This window comes from Centroberyx gerrardi, chromosome 14, assembly GCF_048128805.1.
Source record: "Centroberyx gerrardi isolate f3 chromosome 14, fCenGer3.hap1.cur.20231027, whole genome shotgun sequence".
NCBI classification, from domain to species: Eukaryota; Metazoa; Chordata; class Actinopteri; order Beryciformes; family Berycidae; genus Centroberyx; species Centroberyx gerrardi.
Window position 1 is genome coordinate 16941155 of NC_136010.1, and position 12675 is coordinate 16953829.

The 12675-nt window shown below is 44.2% G+C and overlaps 1 protein-coding gene across 2 annotated transcripts in view; it reads right to left on the minus strand.

Moving 5' to 3' along the window:
- The window catches only part of LOC139931135 (cadherin-4-like), a 200901-nt gene that overhangs the window by 99079 nt on the left and 89147 nt on the right, over nt 1–12675 (minus strand). The window lies entirely within an intron of this gene.

A 12675-nucleotide genomic window follows, 5' to 3' on the forward strand; every position in this document is an offset into this window, starting at 1 on the left:
GGGTGTGTGTGTGGTGGTGGTGGTGGTGGTGGTGGCAATCAGGGCTGGCGAAGATTGCCTGTGGCTGCGGCCCCTGCAGTTCACCGCTGCTCTCCCAGGAGATAGGTGTCACTCGTGTGGAGAAAGAGAGAGCAGCCACTTTAATGAACGGGGCTCTTTATCTGAGCCTGAGCAGCGGTTTATTACCTACTGAGTAGACACTATGGAGCAGGCTCCATTTCCACAGCAGTGATCCCCAGGGCAAGGGGTGGAGGAGGAGAGGGAGGTGGGGGAGTGAGGAGAGGGAAGAGGGAAGTTCATATTTGGTGCGTTTTTTTGTTTTTTTTTAACAAGGCCTGACATCTCTGGCCTCCGTGCCATAACAGAGCCCCGGAGCATGACTGAGCATCACTGACTAGTAGAACATTGATGTGGAAGGCTGCAGGACAACCACACAATAATAACACCCACTGGGAAGGCCTTACAGTGGGTTGAATTCCCTGCTACTCCCTTCTGCATTTCTATTAGGGGCGATGGGAAAGTATTCTAGCAAGCGTCCCGTGGCTTTGAATGCTTCTCTGTAAGTCCCAGGTTTCCATAGGTCCAGTTATATAAGATTTCAAATATTTCATTAGTTATAGAAGCAGGGGGGTTTAGTGTTATGGTGTACCAGAGAAGCACAGAATTTGGCTCTCATGTGATTTGGGAGCAACTGAAAGTGAAATTCATTCTCTGTTCTACTGTTCTTTGTGTGATGGCCTGGGAAGCAGGATTTATGGCAAAACTAGACTTGGATTTCCATCAATTCCTTTTGGTTTGGTAATTATGAAAGATCTGAGATACGTTTCAGAAAAAGTGTGGCACACTTTATCCATAAAGCCTGGGAAAAATGTCAACTGAACATGATTTGTATGAGTTTTGTTTAGCAACACAGTAAATTAGCAAAAGTCCTTATGTTATACACAACTGCAATATGATATTTTGATGTGTCTTGAAAGCCCAGGTGGTCTAGGCAACTAGACTGCATGACGCTTGGATAAAATAAATAACAAATATCGATATTCATATATTAGGTGGCACAGTGTTTCAGTGGTTAGCACTGTCACCTCACAGCAAGATTGATTTTCGGCCCTTTCTGTGTAGAGTTTGCATGTTCTCCCCATGTTTAGATTTCCTCCCATATTCCAAAGACATGCAAGTCAGCTGGACTGGAGACTCTAAATTGCCCATAGGTATGAGTGTGAGTGATTGTCTGTCTATCTGTGTTCGTGATGGATTGGTGACCTGCGCAGGGTGTTTCCTGGCCTTCAGCCCCATATATGCTGGGATAGGCTCCAGCTCCTGTGACCCTGAACAGGAATAAGCGTGTAAAGAAAATGAATGAATAAATATTCCTATATCGCCCAGCCTATCTGCAGGCGGCGCAGGGCTGATGGAGGAGGATGGAGTCGGTCTAAACCTTCTATTCTCCTAGCTCCGGGGGCTCTGAGAGCAGCTCAGCTCCCCTAACAGCGCCTGATGGCTTTAATTGGCTTCCTCTGGCTGGGAGCAGAGCACAGGAATCACTACCCACTGATGGAGTGAGCTGAAACAAGAGTGATAACTCACATACACTCGAGTGTGGACATATACGTGCACACACACCCAAGGAGACACGCAGACACAAGTATGCACACACACACACATAGTTACACACTGACATACACGTACAGAGGAAGCTTTTAATCCACCCGGGAACCCCTCCAACTCTTCCTCTCTCGGCCTTTTCTGCATTGAGACATAAATCCATATGCCTGAAAACCTGCCGTAAAAAATCAAATCCTATGTGAATATGCTTTCCCCCCCCACATAGAGCAGTGGAGAGGCGTGCTACTCCCTCCAGGAAATGACTGTTTGATTTCTACCTGTCGGATGGTAGTGTTGAGGGGCTGTTTGACACAGCTCCCTGTTCTGATCTCAGCAGGGGGGGAAAGGGAAGGGATGAGTGTCACCTGAAATAGTAATGATATCTTAAGGACTGCCTCTCCCAGACTGCAGGAACATAGACAGTAAAACTCTCATATTCTTCCTATCGGCACCATTATTAACATAGTGCCGATAGGAAGAATATGAGAGTTTTAGATTTGAGATACTGCACCTGCATGCCATGCACATACACATTTCCTGAAGGTTGTGTAGGGCTTTTTGAATTAATAAACTGTATCTTGAAATGTAAAATGTGCGATGACACATGCTAATGCAAGAAAAAAAAGCTGTTACAAACAGTATCCCGTGTTATGTGCTTTCATTTGGTCTAATTTGAGAATTCTTAAGGCTCAGTTCCACATGAAATCCCTTCTGGTGAGCTGGTAAGTTATGCTTCAAAAGCAGTGGGGAGGAGAAATGATAAAATATGCAGAAAGAAAGTAGCATGCAGGGGCTAATGTAGAATGGTTGTTATCACAATTCATTTGACATTGATACATTTAGAGAGAACCCTACTTGGGGTCCCTTTAAATCATATACCAAAAACTTTGAGCTACAAAGTCAAAAAAATTCTGTGTTCCACTGTTGACTCTCCTGGGAGCGATTATAGATGTTATTATTCTCTAGGACAGATGCTGTTTGTACTTAGTAGGCCATCTCTAGAGCATTGGGAGATGAGAGAGAGAGATGCACACACACACACAGAAAGAGAGAGAGAGAGAGAGAGAGAGAGAGAGAGAGAGAGAGAGAAGGATGCAGACAAACACAGAGACTGTACTGCTGCTTGTGGAGCTACATAAAGATCTACTTTATCTAATGAGCATTCCAGACAGAGACAGAGACCACTCCCTATCTTGCACTGCTCAGGTGGGAATAATAGTGCTGAGGACAGGGAATTGCTAAAAGCTACGTAAACATACCACACACCCGCATCAACTCCCTCGGCTACCCATAGCCTCAATATCACAAACAGACCTTGAAAAGGCACATAGACATACACATGCACATATAGAGTCGAGGAGGGGCCGGGGGTAAATGCGAGGGAAAGTGAGTGTGCGAGCGATAAAGAGGAAAGAAGAAGAAGAAGTGTAAAAATGAACTATACAGTGGAAGCATGATCCTCTTTAGCATTTAAGCTTGGAGCGTTTACCAAGCGAGTGAGAGCGAAAGTCTCCTATATGTCTGAAGTGCACAGAAACAAAGCTGACAGAGAAGATCAATCCACACAACTCAACACATCCCAGCACCAGCTGTCACTCTAATTGCCTCCCTCTACTGTCATCTTTAGCATCAATTCCATGCTAATGCTCCACCAGGTAATAGTGCTTATGGGGCTACACCGGCGTCAACTTTCTCTAATGAGCATTCTATTTCCATATAGAGCATGTGCGTCTTCCTGCGGTGGCTACAGACCCTCTGCATGTGGAGCTGAGGTGTATACAGTATATGCGTGCCACTATGGCCCCGTGCCAGTCTGGATTCTTAATGGGCTAAGCAGTGTTTACTTTTCAAAGACTCGCGCATGAATTATTGATGGCTGAGAGCTGATTTCTGCTTGGAATTAGCCTAGAATAATCCATCTGGGCCTACCTCGCTTCTTAGGTGCCACGTCTGTCTCCAGGGTAAATGGGCTGACTGGAAACTTATGTAGCTTCACACAGTAATTTGTTATTCTGATTTCTGCTGAGTGTAAAACGGTTACTTAAAGTGGTGCAGAAAACTGTGCTTAAGGAGACAGGCCTTCTGTGCACACTGGGAAGGCGTCCAAAGGGGCTTGTGTTTTCTGGTCAGTGCAACTATAAGGTTAAACGCAAGACAAAGACAAATAATTAATATGTACAATATGTTGCAATATAATGATTAACTGATTTGGCAGAGGTTCCTGAACAAATGGAATCTTTGTTTTTTTTGTTTTTTTTAAACCTCTGAGCCGACCTTATAGACTAGTCACTTCATGAATATGTTTGGCATCGACTATGTTTGACATCCTTGACCCCATGAGCACAGTAACATTCCCATTGACTTTTTGCTCTGCTGCCCCACACTCCCCCATCTCCCTCTCCTCTGACCTCTCCCTCTCTCTGATCCTTATCTCTTTTTGCAACTCATCATAATGCATTTAAACAGACTATTCCTTTTCCCCTATGTCTCCACCCCTCTGTCGTCGTTTTTCTCCCTGTGATACACCGACTTCCCCTCTCCCCCTCCTGGTTGTGAGATGTCAGTTGATAGTTTGCTTTGGCTGCTATCTCTTACCCCAGACATGGTCTCCCACAGAGCAGGACTCCTGAGGAGCTCTCCCATCTGAAAGCCCAGTACACCCTGGAGGACCTGGGAACTTGGAGCTCGCTACTTCCAAGACTCCAAGCCATAGTCTGCATGATTTCACAGCGGGGAGGGGGATGAATCCTGGGAATTCTAGGATGCTGGGAGAGGATACGCGGTATGTAGGTCTTGGATTAATGATACAGTGAATACACTTTGTAATTTGATACTTTATCACCTGGTCTCTCGCCCACTCCTCTCTCTCTGTCTCTGTACTGTGAAAACACTAGCATAATAAGGTGCTTAAAGGGGGCTTGCACATTTGCTTATAAAATATGTACTGAACAGTATGCACTGTGAGTCCCTGTATGGTAAAAACTAGAACAGTTATCAGAGGAAGTCTGGAAGTGAGAAGGGAAGCATGCTGGAGGAAGAGACGGCTTCTTCTACGCATGAGTATTTCTTCCCGCTGTGCTCGTGTGAGTGATGCCAATTTGTCCAGACCCCGATTCATTTTCTTGGCCCTCTTTGGTGTCAGGGAACGAATAGGCTTTGCATCTGAAGTTTGGTAATAAACTCTTGGATTAGATCCACCCCTCGGACAGAAATGAACCAGCCTGAGAGGAAGAATAAAGACATGTTTCCTCAGCAGTCTGTCAGAGGAAACTGGCTCTGCTTCCTTTCCTGTTTGTCTGCTGCGTTTTGTTTTTTTTTGTTTTTTTCTTAACCATTTCAACTTATTTATTTGTTTATTTTTTGGCTTCCGACTACCCATCTGCTATTACTGTGGTGACACGTCTTTGAGCAGTTGACGAGGCTGCGTTTGAGAGCACAAAACTGTAGAAAGAAAAAGCCTGCCTAATTAGCGTGACTGTGGAGTTGGCGGAGGGTGACACTCGTTATGTGTGTTGTCTCATTATGAGCCTTTGTATGAATATGCACATGTACTCACTTAGAAATTTATAGCCGCCATTACATGTTAACAGTAGACACTTGAAGGCAGGGAAAAGGGCAAAATAATTCCAAGAAGTTTATGTGAAATCTAATGTGTAATTTACTGTCGCCTGGTGTGCATGCTGGTGCGCCTCTGGGTGGGAGCATATGGTGGTGCAGAGGTGTGGGTAGCTGTTTCACGTGTCCTTGTTTCATTGTGTGTGAGTGTGCGCCAGTGTGTGAACGAGACTATTCCAGCTCACCGTGATTCCCAGCAGCTCTCTCTCAGGTAATGTCTGTGTGCTCCGGAGCAGAGATTGATGTACTCTGTCTTCCACTCCCTGTCCGTCCCTCTTCGCCCGCATCCCTCCGTATCACCCTGCTGAGCTAATCCAAGCTGGCCAAATCCCTGCACCGAGCGGGCCTACATAGGAGCTGTCCTGCTGGGTGCAATATGCCACCCGCCTCCCCGGCAATGCCAGCCCTGTAGGGCCTCGCTCCCAACTGCGGCGTCTCGTCAGTAAACAGACAAAGATGTATGAAGCCTCTAAGTGACTCGGAGCAGGTAGTGCTAGGACAATAACATGTTGTTGAAACATGACAGAGACTTATTAGCTGCATGGGATTGGCGCTGCTCCTGGGTGACATCAGACACAGACGAGAAAGAGACAACAACGCAAACGGCCAAGCGTCTCTGGGCTTGCATTCGTACTTGCCACCTGCCCACACATCAGATACAAAGCTCACACACCTTTGCATTCACACTGTCTGGAATGGAACCGCTCTACCAATGAGAGAATGACTGTGATGAGCTGCAGTCTTTCCCTATGTAGTCAATTACCCTTAGTCTGTATGGATGGCCTGAAAACTCCCATCCACCAGTGCAATCAGTGTTGCACCCTACTGAGCAGAACACAGAATATCAAATTAAGTTCATCTGTCAAGGGAAAAACCTAATGTTCTCAAATCTAATTGCCAGCTGAGGCTTTGGAAAAGGATGCTATAAGAAAGAGTTGTGATCAGTTCACTTCTGTCTCCATTCTTCTCTTTTTCTTATTACTTGTCTCCACTTTTATCTGCCCTCTGTCTCTGTCTGAGGAATGTTTCAGTGCCCAGACAGCCTTAATGAGTCCAAGATGTGAGTCTGGAGAGGCTCTCTTTGTGTGGTTTTGTCTTTATCTTTATCTCTGACTAACACTCAATTGCTCAAGTTGCAAGGTTTAGCCTGGCAAACAAAACACATTATCAGCCTTTTGCGAGCAATGATGGAGAGCCTTTCACAATTGAGCTCGTTGTGGGAAAAAATGCCAGTTTTTGCTTCGTGCACAGGTGACGCCATTCACCATCCGTATCTGGCCTCTCCGAACCTGTGACAGAGATTTCAATTAGGCTCGCTGAGGGGTCTGCCGTGATCCCAGAGAGGTTGGCATTTAAATCCCATATACGCTGGACCCTATTAGCTGGCTCGAGGGAGGCAATATAAGAAGGATCAGGTCTAGGATGACCCCTCTCTGCCACAGACCACACACAGCTGAAAACAAATAGGTCAAAATAATCATGGCTCTCATCGCAGGGATCCAGAGGAGCATGAGCAGCACACAGCAGAAAACAAACCACTGCATGTTCACACATACTCACTCGGTCATTACTGCTACAAAGGGAGCCTATGAAAGGAGGTGCTGTTGTACTGCAGTACATAGGGCTTTCGTCGAGAAGTTTCACGACATGCAATTAAACTAGCAGTTTAACTATATTAGGCAGCGGCTTGGTCGTATTTCAGCTACATTCAACTACTGTAAGTTCAAACTTGGCAGGGTTTTTCCTGCATTGTAAAATCTTGGACGGGCAGCCTAAATTTAATTTTGAGCCGCCTGAATTTAAATCAGCCTGAAAATTGCATTTAAATAAAAGCCTATGTAAGGGGGACGCAAGAGTGGATTGTTACATGATGAAGTCATCCACCCACAGAGGGCGCATGTCATTCTGTCAGTAGCGAGAGGAGAGGAGGCCGGTTGGAGCAACAGGTGGCAAGCTGCATTATAGATAACGAGAAGTGTACTATTTACGACTTCTTTCAGCCTTTGTGATAGATAGCAAAAAGCTATGGTAATGTTGGAAGGTGATGATTTTAAACGAATCAAGCACAAGGTTTCCTAAAAATAATTGATTCCATCACTTTTATTTATTTTAATTTAGTTAATATTTTCATATGATTTCTCGGTTCATCATTAGGTTTTTGAGGCCTGAGTATTTTATTTTATTTAATTTTTTTTTTTTTTGTATGTTCTAATTACCCAGCTGAGGAATGTGTTTGTTGTATGTTCTAATTATACTTAAGGATTTTTATGCATTTATTGTTTCAAAAATAAGTCACAAGAAAAAAGGATTAAAATCATTAAACATTTTGGGGGAAAATGTTTTGTACATGCCTGATTTATCATAGCATAATGGCATCTCACTCAATCTAAAAAATGTATTAATCATTATAACAAATAGGGCTAATCCTGTCATAACAGGAATACTTGAAATTGTGACGGCAATGGCAGTCATCTTTCATGGAATCAAAGTAAGAGATCCCAGCCAATTACAAAAACCCTTGTTGGGAACACATGAAGTGATGAATTATTACTTACAAACTTTTGTGCATGTCTGGTCCTCTTTGCCATGGAAAAATGAATGAAATTGGATTTAAAAATCTAAAGAACGCTTCATCTAGGACAGTGTTATGTTAGTCTATGCCAAAAACTATAAAAACATAAAATTGGAATATAAGGGTGTTAAGTTGGCCACGATGATTAAGCCAGACTGGCTGTGCTTAGGCACCAACTGAGCCTCTTTTTGAGCCAGGCAAACCCCTGCTTGGATTTGTAGTGGTTATTTTTTGGTCAGTTTGAGGTGTAGTTTACTAGTGAAACTATTTTTGGCTATAAACAAAATATAATGAATAAGAGATCCTGCTCTAACAACTAAGTTGACAGTTTCAGTTGACTGTTCAGTCCAATGTTATGGCTTAGTTAGTAAAATTTCTAAAATGGTTTAAAAGCTGCACTTGTACAAATACACCCATCTTATTAGCACAAAATACACAAAAAGGGGCTGTGACAGAGAAAAGTGTCCCATCTCTACTAGGTTTAATGAGGTATCTTATGGGGTTTCAACCCCATAAGATACACCCTATTTGCCCAAATTAGTTTCAGGTGTTGGGTTTGGTCACTGACAGGAATTCTTCTCTGTGAGCGAGTGCCAAAAGATTTTTTTTCAGCATCTCTACCCCTAACAGTACTGAGAAGAAATAATTTAGGTTCAAGGAGGGTGCAGTTTACCACGTTATGTAACTTCTGGGTAATGATTCAGATATTTTAAAATTCAAATAGCTCAAAAAGTTGCCTGCATGGTGCAGCTTACTTTCAAGTAAGTTGAACTTTTTTATTTACTTACTTTAATTGTTAAAGTTGTACCAGTCAGATGTTACAAAATGTATTTCTATTAAGTTTATATACAACAGAATGTTACCATTCCTTCCACTTTTTTCTGTCAAGAACCCAAATTGGGCTGTTTGGTTTGAGTTCAGGACTGTAGCCTCTGGCAGACTAAGCAAGAGTGATGGACATCACATACAAAACAAATTCAATGTTTCTTCTACTTCTTCCTGTGATGATCCCAGATAGGATTATTTGGTTTGTGTTTACATCTAGGCTCTAGTTTCTGGCAGGCAGCTGTCAGAGTGTGGGCAATATAAACACAATGAACATTTCTTGCACTTTATTTCAAATAATATATATTTTTTGTTAACGTCTATTTTTCGCAGTCATTTTGTATTATAGGATCTTGCAGCTGTAGATATAATCATTCTTTACCATGTAGTTTGAACTCCTTTTTCTAAGTAACTTTAGTTAACAAAAGTATATTTCTCTCGAGTGTAGCTTTGCTGTAGTTCAACTTCTTTCGATGTGAAGTGGTAACTTGTAAAACTATACTTTAAAAGTAGTTACCGCAATACTGGCTTTAAGGAGGCTTTGCAAACCAAGAGATACATGAGAGACTTGAAGCAGCAGCCGCACACTGGCAGGAGTGAGCATGCATTTCATTTAAATTCTGTGTCTTTGGATTTCCCAAGTGGAGCTGAACAGGTACTTTCACAAGAGGGAGAGGAATAACTGGCGTGAGGATGGAATATGTTTGCAATTTAACAGTGAAAGGAATATATCGAAGAAAGTGTAATGAGGGAGAGGTTTTGCGAGAGACGGAGAGAAAGAGAGAGGCACAGAGAGAGAGAGACAGAGAGGGAGGGAGAGAGAGAGAGAGAGAGAGAGAGAGAGAGAGAGAGAGGGAGGGAGAGAGAGAATAGGAAGCGTGTAGATTCCTCTGCTCTCTATGTAAGTTGACAGGTAAATTAGCATGTGCGGCTAACGGGGCAAGAAGCGGCCAGGCCCTGCTATGCACCCTTTCATTCTGACAAACAGGCAGCTCGTTGACCCGACTATCGCCTCTGTCACTCCATGCCTCAGCATTAGCATTTAAACACACAAACAAACACCCTCCCACTTCGACGTCGACACACTTACTGACACACTAACAACACACACCCCGCTGCACGCACATTTGTGGGCGTGGGGAAGGAAAACTTAATCTGATAGGACTTTGAATTAATCAGAGATGCATCTTGAAATTTTCAAAAAGGTTTTGAGATGTTGGCCTGTTGATTGATCTTCCGTCATGCTTTTTAGCAGAAATGAGAGGCAGTGAAAAATCATGGATCACAGCATGCATCTTGAATAGAACGTGTGGAGTTGTTTACAATCTGCTCATCAAGGCGAGGGGTAAATCTCTCTCATGCAGCCTGCTTTTTTCTCCACCTTCCTGCACATAGCGGGAATCAATAGCCAGATTGCTCGTTCTCTAAATCTCTCTGTCATTAGTTTTGCCTCCAATCTCTTTGCTGTGTATACCCTTGATGCCATGTTTGAGTCATAAATCAAGACTGAGATGTACCCTGTGTAGAGTGGGAGGAGTGGGAGTGTGTGTGTGTGTGTGTGTGTGTGTATGCGTGTGCACATGCATGAATGTTTGTGGATGTGCATAAGAGATACCACGGTTGGGTATTACCACATATCAGTATGCCTGTCTCCTCATAGCGGGAGTCTGAATGTTTCATCTAATCATTAAACGCTGACAGGCTCCACAGAGTAGCACCATTGATCCCCTTCAGAGGGATACAGGGCCTGACTTCATTAGCCCTGTTAGTGCTAAGCTGCTTTACCCTCGCTCACGCCTGGCTTAGTCTGCACATAGACATAGAGATAAATGCAAAGAGGAGGAGGCACGGAAGGCAGAAGGAAGGAGAGGTGAAACAACAGGATAGCAGAGACAAAGGCATTTAGAGAGTGTGGCAAAGGTGTCAAAGTCAGGCACAGAAGATGAGGAAGTGAGGGATGGGAGGGGAATCGGAGGGCACGGAGCGTGTGAACCTGCAGTTTTCAGAGGCAGGGGAAGGGATGAAGCTCAAAGTGCTGTTTGAACTGAGAGGGCTTTCAAAACGCAGATACGAGCAACACAATCAATTAACTTGTGTTGAAATTAATCAATTATTACGCTGGCCCATCGACAGCCACAGTGCTTAACTGGGCTTCCCTCGTGAGGCCACTGTGTGTCAAGGAATTAGCATTGACCTTTGTGCACACGTATGCATCCGCACTCATGCACAAGCTAATTTATGCTAGCGCATATGCATTTAAGCACATAAAGATATGCACACACCTTTGTTCTCAGCATATTTTTCCCATACATTCATCTGCTTTCCCTCCTACCAGCCCCCCCTCCCCTTTTCCCTCCGCTCAGTCTTTTTCTCCTGCCAGCGGAGGTTTTTGGCTGGTTTAAGTACGCCCACAGGCCCCCGAGGGACGGCCCATGACGGATGGGACTGCGTGAGACTCCGATTCGATTCAGCCCATTTGATAAATTTATCGCTGGCATTTTGAAAATGAAATTAGAGGGACGTCTCCTGGAGACTGTTTTTCCAGCACAGGTGCCATAAATATACTTCATTTGGCAGAGGAGAGAGGTGGAGTGTTAGGGGGTGGAGAGGTTGTGAATAAGGGATGTGGTGGTGGTGGTGGAGCGGCGGTGGGGGAAGGGGGGGGTGTTCCGTTGAAGTAGTGAGCTTAGGTTTAAGGTTAGATTATAATGAGGTCCTGTATTAATCATGATATCAGTGAGGAAAAACAGCAAAGGTTATTCAGCCACTACTATCTGAATCCTGTGTGTGCTGCCTTTCATCCCCAACACATGTACTGTAGCGATGCTCTCATTTAACAGACGCGAGACCTGCATCTCTCAAGTCGGCTGTTGAAGGATTGAGTTTGTGAGGAGTTGACAGTGCCAGTGCACACAAATGTCCTGCTGGCTCCATCTTTCATACCCACACACACACCTGCGCACATCCACAGACACACACACGCACACACTATCATGGGATGTGCGCACACAAACACAAGGTTTATATACATTATCTTCAGCTCAAGGCCCCATGGCTCTTCAGTACCGATGGTACTGTCATAGCTGTAAAGCCATCTATAACTCACAGTGTATGAATGAATACAGCCAGCTATTTTTCTCCATGGCACCCTAGATGTGTGGGACTGAGAGACAGACTGAATGTTTTTGTGTGCGCTTCTGACTAAATGGACTGGAATTGGCTAGCTTCAAAAAAGGACATATTGGACATACACAAGAAAAGAAAGACACGGATACAAACACAAAATGCAGACACGGACACGGACACATACACTCAAAAAGGTGAGCATGCATTCGCCGTCAGGGTGGCGTGGCCTTATTTATCTCCCTCTCATTCAGAAACATATGGGAGTGCGGCGGTGGAGGGATGATGTACACCACACCAGCCTCTGCTCCCCATCCACATTCATCAGACAGAGAGGCCTAGGCAGCCCACATCACTTACCTTTATAGGCCCATCTGACAGCATCGCACACCGCATAGTCATCACATATATAGGCCTCACAACAGTGTGTGTGCGTGTGGGTGGGGGCATACTGAGTGTAACCTGTCAACCAGATGCACTCTATCAATGGCTACTGCGCTGTATCTACATGCAACTTCACCGGATCCGATGCTTTGTAAGATGAACATGTCGCCATGCAAATGTTGCGAAGGCGCACTCCTGCTGTTTTATTTTCATTTTAATATTATCATATTATTATGTTACCTTAAATGTAAATGTTTTGCACATTATATCAGATCCAGGTGTCAGTGAAAATATTTCTCTTTCCAATTTCCTCCCCCATCTCCTGCTCTGCTAAGATCCCGTACAAAACAATACCTATGTTCTTGTAAGCGCGGCAGGGCATCAAACAAAGTTTCAACAAAATCAGCAGGGAATTCTCCTGTCTGATTGTCTGCTCCTGCTTTGCAATCACGGTGCGTGACACACCCTCCGCCATTATCTCCATTATAAAGAGTAGAGGGCTGGGACTGCTCGGTGCGTACACCTGCATGCTGCCACTCAGAACGAGACCC